The 12,785-nt window shown below is 41.4% G+C and overlaps 1 protein-coding gene across 4 annotated transcripts in view; it reads right to left on the bottom strand.

Annotated features, from left to right (window-relative positions):
• The window catches only part of LOC134353104 (long-chain-fatty-acid--CoA ligase 4-like), a 92,946-nt gene extending 80,391 nt beyond the window's left edge, over positions 1-12,555 (bottom strand). For 3 of the 4 annotated variants that reach the window (XM_063061012.1, XM_063061015.1, XM_063061017.1), the window contains exon 1: positions 12,443-12,555. The gene's annotated coding sequence lies outside the window, so the exon portion shown is untranslated. Of the gene's footprint in view, positions 1-4,062; positions 4,120-12,442 lie in introns of those variants that run through there. The other variant, XM_063061020.1, reaches the window with a different exon arrangement.
• Between the last annotated feature and the right edge of the window lie 230 nt (positions 12,556-12,785).

Raw genomic sequence — 12,785 nt, 5'->3', positions numbered from 1 at the left:
CCCAAGAATCTTACTCCTATAAATCTGGTCTCATGAAATAACTGGAATTATTTTAATGTCATGAAATATTGCAGCAGCAATATCTAAGCAGACAACCAAAATCTATCTATCTATCAGTGTCAGCATTTCTCTGACCACAGCCACAATCTTGAGAGAATGAGAATATTTGTGAACAGTGATGGACAATGCATACTTTTAGGATGAATAACACAAAATGACTTTTCCAGCTGCTTCAATACATCATAGCATCTTTACTGATGCGCACAGTCTCAAATCAAATTATTCCAACTGCTTGCATTTGCATTAGTGTATTTGCATCATCTTTCACAATATCTGCAAGCCACATTACAAAATGAAATGTGCAAACAGTACAATTTTTATTGGTTTACTACTGTCACTTGCGTGGAGATACTACTGCTACATCGACTCAGGCCTAGGGGGCCGGCGTCGGGCATTGCGGAGATACAGTAAAAAATAATTGTTGAGCATCCCATCCAGACACATCGTGCCGTACATAACTACACTGAGGAAGGAGAAAGAAAACAGAATGCAGAACGGTGCTGCGGGTACACAAGGTGGACTGGGAGACGGAGAGTTTGTCTTTTGCCATTTGAGAGGTCCATTCCAGAGGGATAGTGACTGTCCAAATGTGTTAGTTTGTGCTCTTGGGGTTTTATATAAAGCTATCATTCTAGATTATATCACTTTACAAATGGCACGCAGAAGACAAAAGGGCACTATAATTTTAAAACTTATTACCAAATATCTAAAAATTAACCACTGTGTGAATATTCCATTTGTGCATTACATACTCTGAAAACCTGCAGGTCTAAATTGCTTTCTCACTAACATTTAAAAATAAACACTTTAAAAGCATAATAATTGCAAGTCTTGTTGGACACCTTGCCCCTCAAGATCACCATCTCCAAACCAAATGTAATAGCAACAAATTCATCCAATTTTAACTGAGGTGCTCGATAAGTCGCTCTACCACATCACATTCCACTTCATTTTCACACTAGTGAAAAATGTGAAATACCATTCATAAGTTGCTGCGCAATCTGCGATCCGTATCTCAAAACAAAAACTGGCTGCTGTCATCGCTGACTGACACGCAACCAATGACCACTAATAACCCCAGTCTCTAGAGAGGCTGGCTGCAAAGATGTCAGGCCGATGCGCGCGCGTGTGCGCGTGCGCGCACACACACACACACAGAGTCTGGATTAATGGCATCGTGCAGGCAACAAAGAATATGTTTCAGTGCACCTTTAAAAGGAGGAGACTATCAAATGGTTTAACAGCTTGTTTAAAATAACAGCCAATTGCAAACCAACTGCAGAAGTACAAGCAATCCTTGTGTGCTGTTCATCGCCTTATAATTTATACATTAACAGCTTTAAAAAAAAGATTAGCAACAGAGTGTAATGTGAGAAGTGTATAGAGGCGGTAATACTTCATTAATGAGAAGCAAGCTACTTTTTAAAACAAAGCACTATTCTTGGCATTAAAAAAAATGGCTAATATCTTCATGAAAGTGAGATAAAGCACAAAAGGAACAAGATTGAACAAAGCTTTTCCAAATATGAAATGTGAGCAGATGAAACACAGGTGTAACATGGAAATATTAAACTGTGATATGTAGAAAACAGTTTCAACTTGAGCAATTTTAATATGCCTGATCAGACCAGTAACTTTATTCACTTCTTTTCTTCCTCCTGTCACAAGTGGTAACTTTCAGGAGCCACACCAGATAATTAATCTCTTGAAACAGACAGACACAGTTTTTAACTCATCTATTCAAATATGGAGAACATCACACATTTTCATGTCCTTACCTGCTCTAAGGTTGAAAACAGACTTTCTCCCTCCTTCCCCCAATCTAGTCCAACAGCAGCTCCTTCACGACTGACCAAACTCAAAGTAGGCAAAGGGTTTACTTTATTGTCACCAAACAATTGATACTAGAGGGTACAATCATCACAGCGATATTTGATTCTGCACTTCACACTCCCTGGAGTACAAATTGATAGTAAATAGTAAATATTTAAATTATAAATCATAAATAGAAAATAGAAAAGGGGGAAAGTAAGGTAGTGCAAAAAACCGAGAGGCAGGTCCGGATATTTGGAGACCTGCCTTTCACTAATTCACCCACACTACCACAAAGTGCTTGCTTTGCATAAAATCATCACACAAAAAGGTAATGGAATTTGATATCTAGGAGTAAATAAGATTACTGAATTAAGCAAAAACAATCAAGAACCCAAATGCAGAATTACAACAACTAGCACAAATTAAGCAACCAGAGGTGCCGGGGGAAAAGTAAACCTGGTTCAGGGCACTGTGTGATCCTAATTCTGTGGGACTTTCAGCAGGCAGACCACTCACCAGGGCTTATTGGGAACTAATGCCATCTTTGCGGGACAATTTCTAAAGGGAACAGACACACAACATAGCTGAAAATAACACTTTTGTAGAGATGTTGTACAGTGTCTAGAGACCAAGGAATGGACAAGGCAATGTAAAGAGCCATACTAAATGCTATGGTTGGGTTCGATTACCCTGCAGTCATAGAAACGGTAGCATCTAAAACCCTCTCCATTGAAATCTCTTTGGCACCACCCTCCAAATCTTTTTTACCATTGTCAAAATCAAATCTCCATGAAAGACATTTTTTCAGGAATTAATTGGGTCAGTCCAGCCCCAGAGACGTGGTTTGAACTAGATCGCACTGCTTTGAACCCATCCATCAGCTGTTATAAACCCAGCAAAAACCCGGCACAAAATATTTGCTTCATAAGCAGCACAACGAGATAGCCACGAAAGCAGAAAGCGCTGGATATACTCAGTAGGTCAAACGGGATTAGGAAAGAGACAGACAAAATGAATACACACAGTACAGGCCCTTCGGCCCACAATGCTGTGCCAACTCTTTAACCAACTCCAAGATCTAATATTCCTCTCCCATAACAGCATTCCATTTTTCTTTCATCCATGTCCCTATCCAAGAGTCTATTAAATGCCCCTAATGTATCTGCCTCTACCATCGCCCCTGGCAGTGTGTTCCCACAAACTCACCATTCTGAGTTTTAAAAAAGAAACACACCTCTGGCATCGCCCCTGCACTGCCCTCCAAGCAAGTTAAAATTATGCCTTCTCATATTAGCCCTTTCCATCCTGGAAAAAGTGTCTCTGGCTATCCACTTGATCTATGCCTTTTATCATCATCTCCCCATCTAAAAATTCACCTCTCATCCTTCTCTCCAAAAGGGGAAAACCCTAGCTCACTCAAGCCATCCTCAGAAGACAAGTTCTCCAACCCAGGCAGCATCATGGAGGGCAGTGGAGATCATTAAAAAGGAAATTGTCCAAAATATCCAAATGGGACACTTATCAGCACCGTTGCTAATCCAGCAGCTCAGACTAGAGATTTGGCAGGTGCTACTCCCTTGGGTGACTGATTCCACAGTGCCCAATGCAAGGGCGGCCTCGAGTTCCTCTGCAGCACCAGCAAAACAAAATGTCCTCTCCTGCCCAGGGGATCTTGCTGTGCACAACCAGACTTCCGTTTCAGCAATCTCACTTCAGAAACATGGTAAAGCACTTTGAGGTGCTATGAAGGAGGCCACAAAAAGCCCTGAATTTAAAAGAGAAAAGACAAGATCATTTATATTCACTAAGTAAATCAAGGCGATCAACAGGGTGGGCGGCACAGTAGCGTAGTGCTAGCACAACGCTTTAGAGTACCGGGTTCAATTCCTGCAGCTGCCTGTAAGGAGTTTGTACATTCTCCCCGTGACCTCATGGGTTTCTTCCCACAGTTCAAAGACATACCAGTCGGTTGGTTAATTGGTCATTGGAAATTGTCCTGTGATTAGGCTAGAATTAGATTGAGGGATTGCTGGGCGGCGTGGCTCGAAGGGCTGAAAGGGCCTATTCCAAAGGGTGCTCCATCTCAATAAGTAATTAAAGATCAATAGTCACCAACAATGAGCTGGCAAAATGCTGACAGCAGGCAAGTAGAAGAGTGGTCAAAAAAAAAATCAATGCTGTACTCACATTGTCACACTGCACAGCATTTTCCTCAAAATGTGATTGTTCAGCTCAGAATGGCTGAATGCAATCTACTACAATTAAGAAACACGCCACGATCTCAAGTGGCTGCAATACAATGCTCGGGCTGCTCCTTCAGTGAGCAGACACACGATGTCTGTGGGAAGAAAGCTGCCTAGAAGCAACAGCAATCCCTCAAGGTCTGGGTAGGGCCACACGCCCTGCATTGCTATTTGCTGCCACGGGGCTGATGGAAAACAAAGGCAGGGTGTCAGGTATGGAGCTGGTATGCGAAAACAAGTCCATCAATCCTGACAAGTAGTGAAGTCTGCAACTAGTCACCTGGTGAGAAGATATTTATGATAAATCAGTTCTGTTACCGGGTCATCATCTGGACACATTAACTCCACTTAAGGCCAGAAGACATGGGAGCAGGATTAGTCCATTCAGCCCATTAAGTCTTAATCCCATTCTCCTGCATTCTCTCCAACATTTGACGATCAAGTACCTATTAAACTCTGCTTTAAATATACCCAATGACTTGGCCTCACCAGCCATCTATAGCAATGGATTCCACAGATTCACCACTCTCTGGCTAAAAAACATCATCCTCTTTTCTGTTCTAAAGGGATGCACTTCTGTTCTGAGTTTGTGCCTTCTCGTTCTAGAATGGCCCACTATGGGAAACATCTTGTCCACATCCACTCTATCTAGGCCTCTCAATGTTTCGTAGGTTTTAAATGAGATCTTCCCCCCTCATTCTTCCATAGTCCAGTGAGTACAGGGCCCAGAGCCTTCAAATGTTTTTCACATGTTAATACTTCCATTTCCAGGATAATTCTTGTAAAAATTCCTCTGGACCCTCTCCAATGCCAGCACATCCTTTCTTAGATATGGGACCCAAAACTGCACACAATACTCCATATGTGGTCTGACCAATGTATTATAAAATTCAGCACGGATACTTACCACAAATGCTGCCTGACCCATTGAACAAGTAGTTATGATTTTAAATACTGACATGCTCAGTGGAGTTTTCCCCTACTACCTAGAGATTCCAGAATTTGGATTTGTACTGCCAGTTAAAGGCTCATTGATTCAGCAGTGGTGCAGGCAACGCAGCCACCTCACAGTTCCAACAACCCAAGTTCAATTCCATCCTCTGGTGCTGTGTGTGGAGCTTGCATACTTTTCACGTGAGCACATGGGTTCTCCTGGGTGCTCTCGTTCTCCACCGCCCCCCCCCCCACCGTCCCAAAGACAGCCGAGGGTCAGTAGATTAATTGGTCTCCAAATTATCTCTAGATGGTGGCAGAATTAGAGGGATGTTTTGGGCACGTGTGAGAAAAATGGGTTATAGGGAAATTCGTGACAATGCTCTAGACCAGGGGTTCCAAACCTGGGGTCCACAGATCCCCTGCTTAATGTATTGGTCCAAGGCATGAAAAGGTTAGGAACCCCTGCTCTCGAGCCAGCGCAGATTCAATGGGCTGAAAGATTTCCTTTCATGTCATGAAGAAATGTGAGAAATACATACTGAGATTAAAATGTGGGGATTGTAATATAGACATTTCTTTATTCAGGAGGCTGAAGATGCCTAGTCATTACTACATTCAATGCCTAGATTGTTCGATTTTTGGATACCCAATGAAATCAAAGAATACAATGGAAGAATAGAGAAGATATAAGATTAGCCATGTTTTTAACTAAATGGCAGGTTTGGTCAATATCAGAATACTAACAAACATCATGAAATTTGTCATTTTGTGGCAGCATTACTACGCAAAATAAAAATTACTGCAAGTTACAAAACTAAACAACACAAAAGATTAATTTATGAAAAGTAGCTTCGTGAACTGTTTAGATGGCAGAGGGAAAGAAGCTGTTCCCAAAATATTCAGTGTGGGTCTTCAGGTTCCTGTACTGTACCTCCTTCCTCAATGCAGTAATGTAAAGATGGCAAGTCCCAGGTGGCAAGGGCCTTTAATGATAAATGTCACCTCCTTGAGGAAACACCTCTTGAAGATTTTCTAAGTTGGAAAATCTTGAGAGGCAGACAACTTACTAGGTTACACACAAGGAAATCACTTCAAGTTCTCCCCAGATTTAACTATTCATGAACAATAGGGCCATTTCATCTGCAAACCTTAAATGAACCCTATTGACTGGAACTACCATTTTGTCATTTATGTTTTATGATAACTACTAGATATTGACAATCACCATTTCTCAGGAGAAGTGGGTTTTTATTTATTTATTTTAAAGAAGATAGGAAAGAGCTGAAACAAAGATATGTTGGTTTACTGGATTCACAATAAATGCCATAATCAGCAGTGTGGCACATGGACATAGCCAATTAGTTCCGTGCTACAATTTAAAAACTGATTAAAGTAGTTTATGCTAAAACTAACTCAATGTTTTCAGGGTAGCTCCAGCCAATTTTTTTTTTTTAAATATGTTCCAGGAAAAGGGTTGCAAACAATCTGCTGTGCCAAGGAACTAACGGAGCACTGGCTCCCAGATCCTCCTCTTTGTTTCTTTTTATAAAAGTGTTCTGCTTTTAGTTGGTCTCTGCTTTGAGGCACTTTCTCTTATTCTGGCTCAGAAACTGTACCGAGTCCACCTGAGCACAGTAATGCTGCGGCAAGTTAGTTTTCATTGCACCTGTGCATACATTTATTTGTGAATACAACAATAAACTTGACTTTGACCCTTATACCATTAACATTGCTGAGCAAAGAGTAGAATTCACTCAAAAGACAATAGTATTTGGCAAAAACATGCAAGTGATTGCCGCACCTACATTTTCACCAGATATAACCCAATACATTTCCTATACAGCTCCAAAAGCAGACATACAGAAGACTCTACTTAACTCAGACCATTGCAGTAACTATACCTTAAACTCCGTAGTTGAGGCATACATTTAAAAGGTACATTTTGGTTTGAATGGAAAACCTTTCATCCGTAGTGAGAGACCAACTAACCAGCTTCTACCAGCCTTGAACAACCCAACTCGAGATTCAGTATCAGCTGTCCTTGATACTATAACTTTGGCAAGCAACAACTCAGGAACATGTCGCATTGTAAATCTATTGGCTTACATTTGGATTATATTGTAAATGCCAAAATTTTACTTTAACATTTAAATTTAAGAGCTGCTCTCAAAACGCAATTTGCTACAGAGCCACTCTTGACTCGTCAAGCTAGTTAATGGCCAGATTATATTAAGATTAGCTTTATTTGTCAGGTGCACATAGAAGCCTATAGTAGAATGTATCTTTTCTTGTGGCAATAACCAACGCAGTCTGAGGATTGAGCTAGGGGGCAGCCTGCAAGTGTTGCCACGCTTCCAGTGCCAACACAGGATGCCCACAACTCACTACATTCTTTGGGACGTGGAAGGAAACCAGGTCAGAAGGAGGACTTACAGACAGTGGTGGGAATCGAAACCAGATCGGTGATCGCTGGCACTGTAAAGCAATTGAACCAACTGTTACACTATCATGCACTGGTCTGGCATGCTTGTGATGGCATGAAACCAGGTAACATTGAATGGTAATTTCATGAGCTCCGATCTCTGCTCACTTTGCAGGAATTGTCAAGTGTTAGTAGGAAACGCAAACCTTCCTTAAAGACAGCACATCTGTCAGCCAAGTCCTGCTTAAGAAGTCACAACTATGCAATTCAGAAGAAGGAAGAAGGGGAAGACAGCAAGAAAGTACAAGCTGCTTTCGAGAAAAGATTGCTAAGAGTAACAGAGCTAGTCATCTAGTAGTTGTATAAATGGGTGGATGGCATGCAAGGGAAGAGGAAAATTTTGACAGGCCAACACTTGAATCACACATAAACAAATACATGCTGCACCTCGTGAAGCTTCACAATATTAAAGTACACAAGTTGTTTACAAAGTCAATATGCCAGTTTCATTAAATTAAAAGGCATGCACTTGCCCAATCATCAGTCATCGTAAACGAGTCACCTCAAGTCAGATCGTTGAACTGGGTTCCTATGAAAATACTGGTGTCTTTGCTAACTGAGGCAAAGTTCAAGTTGTTCAAAAAGAATTGAGTTAGGCTAGAAAAACAAGACAAACGGCTAAAATTCCTTTCTCAGGTATATCAAAATGGTCAGAAAAACAAAAAAGTCCACAAATTAAAAGACTAAATGGCCAAAAGGCAAGTGCTAGAAGATGCATTTTTTATCATACTATATGACTTAAGGGTATTAGATGCTTAGAAACAGATTATTCCAATCAGTCAGCAACTGTTGAATCTGAAGTCAAGACCATCAAAATTTCCTCAAGTTCTGTGAATCATGCATTTATAATTACATTGGTTGCTGTGGTAATTACAATTGCCAACAAATTACAATTACAACCACACCTTTTACTATAAATATTACTTTAAAGTAATTTGAGCTACAAGAGTATATTGCAGGAAACCCAAAGATGGCATAGGAAATACCGGCAATATGAAGCAATTGAATTGGACACTGACAAAATTCTGCGACAAGTGTAGCATGTAGTTTTAGAACAAGTTTTATTAAGTATTCTTTAGAATCCTTCTAACTTATCAATGGTGAAGAGAATCAGCTGTCTTTCTCCATCCTTTTATTCTTTAGTCCCCAATCATGAATGTTGGCAGCTTACATCTTAACCAGGGAACTTGAAGGGAGTCCTAGAACCAGCACATAAATGCCATTACAAAAAAAAAGGCACAACAGTGCCTCGACTTTCTTAGAAGTCTGCGCAGATTTGACAAACCTCTATAGATGCACTGGAGAGTATCCAAACTAGAAACAACAAGGTCCAAGAATGGAAAAGCCTACAAAAAAAAAGTAGTGGATATAGCACTGTCCTTCACAGGAAAAGCCCTCATCATCACTGAGCACATCTGCAAGGAGCTCTGCCATAGGAAAGCAGCACCCATCATCAAGGACCCCTCAGCATCCAGGCCATGCGCTTTCTTACTGCTGCCATAGGGAATGAGGTATAGCAGTCTTTGGTCCCACACCATCAGGTTCAGGAACAGTTGCTACTATTCAACCAGCAGGCTCTTGAACCGGCGTGGATAACGTCATTCAACACTGAACTGATTCCACAATCTATGGACTCACTTACAAGGTCTCTGTAGCTTATGTTCTCAGTATTATTTAATTATTATCATTACTATATTTGCACAGATTGTCTTTGTTTGCACCTTAGCTGCTTGTTAGTCTGTGGTGTTTAGTTTTTCATTGATTCTATTTTATTTCTTTGTTCTACTGTGAATGCCAGCAAGAAGATGAATCTCAAGGTAACATATGGTGACATACACGTACTTTGATAGTAAATTTATTTTGAACTGCGAAAAATCTAGGCAATGATGAGTCTATTGCCTTCTGTGCTAAAGCTTAGATTTAATCTTTCATCTGTAGCCCCATGTTCTACCCATCCCACCATTTCTGGAACCAAGCTAACAACTCACATCAGGGCTTTCAGAATTTTCCATACTGCTTTCATTTCACAAGTTTCCAACATTTTCTTCATAGTAGGCAATAAGTTAAACTCTGAAGAGTCTCAAATTCCTGGTGACTACCATTACCTATGTATTGAAGTGGGACAGCACATTATGCTCATCACGGAAAGCCCAGCAGAAATTGTTCTTCCTACACCAGCTTAGGAAACTTAATATCTCAGGGTGTACTCTGGTGCATTCTTACTCAGCCGTTATTGTGACAGTGTTGTGACCTCCTTTATCACCGTTTGGTTTCCCGCCACTTCTGCCTATCCAAGCCCAGGTTGCAGTAAGTGGCCCACTTAGCAAAGATGACTGGCTATCAGCTACTGACGTTAAAAAGACCTGTTCATCACCAGAATGAAAAGCTAAGAAATTACTGCTGACTCCATCCACCCTAGCAATCACCTATTCACCAAACTGCCATCAGGGAGGCGCTAGAAGTCTATCACCACCAGAACTACACATCATCTCTGAAGCTTCTTCCTTGTAGCTATCCAACTTCTCAACAAACACACTCCCAACACCCTAAATGTCCCTGCACATCCACTAAATGGCCGTTCCTCCTCTCCTTGTTCTGTTCACATTTATTTTAAGTTTGATTATTGACATTTGTGAATGTGACCATTCTGCTAATTGTTGATTGCTCATGGCTGTTTGCATTATTGCCTTGTAAATAGATGGTTGCTCATTGTGTTGTCTGTTATGGTATGCTTGGCACCGAAACACAATCAATTCTGGTTTGTTTCACATATTGGCGATAAAGTGATTTTGATTCTCATGAACAAAAGAAAGTCTGCAGTTACTCGAAATCCTGATGAACAGCCTCGGCCAGAAACGTCAATTGTACCCTTTTCCATAGATACTGCCTGGCCTGCTGAGTTCCTCCAGCACTTTGTGTGTGTTATTCTGATTCTCATTCTGAGATTAAGACATAGGAAATCTAGGGACTGTGAGGAGGATAAATTTTATCACATGGAGAATGGCAGTTCTTTGGAATTCTGTACTTCAGAAGGATGCAGTCATGGGGTTGATGTAAAAACAAGCTGAGCATTTTGGAGATTCAGGCAATCAAGGGACATATGGCTAGTGCAGGAAAATAGCATTGAGGTTGAACATCAGCTACAGTTTTCATGAATGGCACAGCAGTTCAAAAGGGCCAAATACTTTAATCCTAACACTTCTTTCTTGACTGCGTGTCAGAAGGAATAGTCAGAAGGCAAAAGGTATGTATTTCATTATCAATAATGGTCAAAAATCTATACCAAACCACAGAGTAAAATGAGAAGTACGAGTCCTTGTTTGAATATCATTCAGTCCAAATGCTTCATAATTCAATTAGTAATTTGGATCGTGAACTAAATTGGATAAGAAAGAAACACACTTTGGAAGATCACACTTGAACCCATTGGTATACAAGGTTAAATAGCAGATTCTCAGCAGGGTGAAGGAACGGTGAGATCTTGAGGTCCAACTCCATAAATCCCTCAAAAAGAATACCATGCATGTTGCAAAATGTAAAGAGTAGACAGCCGGTACCCATTTCATCGGGCAGCAATGGCCAAAACCAGAGGACATCTGTTTCAGGCAAGTGGAGTAAAGTTTAGGGGAGATGTCCAGAGGTAGACATGCTTTTTTTTAAGAAAAAACACAATATGTAGTCAATGCCTGGATTGCATTCTTCAGGGTAATGGTAGAGGCTGATACCACAAAGGCACTTAAGAGGATGCAAGAAAAGAATAGAGGGTTGCGGGCTATTTGGGAGGAAAGGGTGAGATTGATGGTGGAGTAGGTTTATATAGGTCAGCACGACATTATAGTGTGACCTACATAAACGTACTCCCCGATAATCCCGTCATCTTCTAGGCTCTAAATTGCAAACTTTGGCGGGAAAAATTTGGGCAGGATTAAACTGGGGCAACTATTCTGGAAAGATACCATCCCTACAATGGGTAAAACAAAGCAGAATAGTCTCCTCTGCGACTAGATTCTCTGATTTTAATGGATAATGTTCATTTTGTTAAATTTTGACACAGCCATCACTTTTACTAAGTGAAAAAAAGAATTTGCCTTTTAGAACAGCTTTATACACAATTAGAAACAACAATCATACACAGATCATAATCCCAACAAAAACATTAAGGAAAATTTTAAACGTGTTTTGACCGATTGAGTGGGAAAAACCACAATCACTAAACCTTTTTGAGTCAAAAGTTACTTTTAGAAGCCTTCAACTGCGAAATCTGCCAGACACGGGAAACGATGACCTGTTCTCAAAATATCAAATGAGCTCATCAGCCCCTGACTCAGTGGTAAAGCAGCGTCTTGAAAAGGCTAAAGATAGACTTTTTAAGAGCTAGATTTAAAGTTTTAACTGCCTATTCCCAAGAAAAAAAAGGTTGCATTGCTTACTTCTAATCACCACTTGCACAGTAGGGGAGCCGGTGACTGGCTCTTCCACTTTAGGACATTGCTGAGATTATGTTACTGGGGGGGGGGCAGTGTAACAGTGGTTCTGCTTTAGAATGTGGCTCGGATTAGCTCACTCCGCCGCCGTTCCCGATGTGAGTATCTGCGGCCACAGATTAGTGAAAGCGGCTTCCAGAGCCGGAGTGAGCAAGTCCACCCAGATCAAGCTCAAATAAAGCAGATTTGCCAACTGTGTATCAGATTTCTCCTTAAACTTGACCGGCTTTCCATCACTGTGAACATCAACAGACACCTCACATGGGGCGCTCGTGCGTACGTTGCTCTAAACGCACCGAAGCAGCTCCTTCCACCTGCTATCTCCTCTCAACTTGCACCACGCTATTAAGATGAATATATATTTACATTACTTGCAACAGGGAGACAGCCAAAGTCCGTGCACCCACACCAGGCCCCCTTACCTTGCCTCTCTTCACTCCACACGCCGCCGAGTCCGACACTGCAACGACCAGCCACGCAGTGTCAATGCCCGCTAGTAACCCCCAACCTGTAAAGGGGGGAAGCCCGGAAACACGGGGAACACGTCATCTGATTCGATTCTCGGTGGCCAATGGGAGCGCCGTGGCATTTAACCCCGCCCACTCCTTTCCCCCGACTTGTCCCTCTCCGGAACCGCAGTCCCGGCTTCTGTCAGCGGTGTAGATTGTGTGAGCGATACCCGAACTGCTCATGCTAATTTTGCAGAAGTAATTTGTATGACCGTTCTTCAGAATTAAGCACAGGCCATGTACAGTATTTCAATGG

Source organism: Mobula hypostoma, chromosome 10 (assembly GCF_963921235.1).
Source record: "Mobula hypostoma chromosome 10, sMobHyp1.1, whole genome shotgun sequence".
Taxonomy (NCBI): domain Eukaryota; kingdom Metazoa; phylum Chordata; class Chondrichthyes; order Myliobatiformes; family Myliobatidae; genus Mobula; species Mobula hypostoma.
Note: the sequence above shows the minus strand (reverse complement) of the source record. Positions and strands in the feature narration are given on the sequence as shown.